This window comes from Suncus etruscus, chromosome X, assembly GCF_024139225.1.
Source record: "Suncus etruscus isolate mSunEtr1 chromosome X, mSunEtr1.pri.cur, whole genome shotgun sequence".
NCBI classification, from domain to species: Eukaryota; Metazoa; Chordata; class Mammalia; order Eulipotyphla; family Soricidae; genus Suncus; species Suncus etruscus.
In genome coordinates, this window is record NC_064868.1 from 16,549,607 (window position 1) to 16,550,571 (window position 965).

General features: G+C 37.4%; 1 non-coding gene across 1 annotated transcript; it reads left to right on the forward strand.

The window, feature by feature from the left end:
• Nucleotides 1–350: 350 nt before the first annotated feature.
• LOC126000204 (U6 spliceosomal RNA) lies at nt 351–457 on the forward strand. Its single transcript, XR_007492563.1, has one exon. It is a non-coding gene; the product is annotated as a U6 spliceosomal RNA (small nuclear RNA).
• The last annotated feature ends 508 nt before the right edge of the window (nt 458–965 follow it).

Sequence of the window (965 nt, forward strand, 5' to 3'; positions counted from 1 at the left end):
GGGGAATACCCATCACCAAATTTGTCCTCTCCCCATCCCCGTTCCCTTCCTGTAACCCATATCCCGCACTATCACCCCCCGGCTGCTAGAGTAGGTGGTTCCCTCTTTGTCTAGCTTACTATTAATGATCATATATCTGTTTGGTCCTGGTGCCCTCCCTTGTTTCCCCCTCTATTTGAGAGGTGGAGCTTGATAATTCGAGTTATATGTTTTTGTTTGAAGGAAAGAAAAGCAATAGAATGGGGGTAAAAAATAAAAAAATTAAAAAAATTAAAAAAGCTGAAAATGGGCAGAGTCCTTCTAGATGCTTTCAACCTCAGTTTGAGAGAGGACATGTAAAAGGTAATTGAGTGCTCGCTTCAGCAGCATGTATACTAAAATTGGAACAATACAGAGAAGATTAGCATGGCCCCTGTGCAAGGATGACACGCAAATTCATGAAGCATTCCATATTTAAAAAAAAAAGAAAAGTAAAAGGTAATTGAAACACCACATCAATACAGAAAGAAATATCAAATTAAATATCCAGTGAGCACTACAGCAATAAAGACAAGCACAACACAATAGTCTCGGTTCTGAAATCAAACCATGCCAGAGTACAAAAAGAAAGAGAAAGATAAAAGAAAAGAAAAGAAAAGAATATTGGAGACATCAACTTCAATATCTACACAAAAATAAAGACATCAATAAAAATCAATTAATCAATAAATATATCTGGAAAATGATTATTTTGTGCTTATTTTTCTTTTTCCCCCTGCATAGGCACAGTAACTATTGGGGATATTATAGAGGGAATTCTCTGGTTTCTCCACCCCTGAAGTATACTGTCATGGGATTAACTATAGGCTCCTTGCATGATCATTTACTCTCCCCTCGGTGCTTTTGTGGTGTATGGAAGACTTCTGCTTTGTCATGGATGGTAAAATTAGACCTCTGTATCCAGAGATCTTGGTGTTTGTATAGCT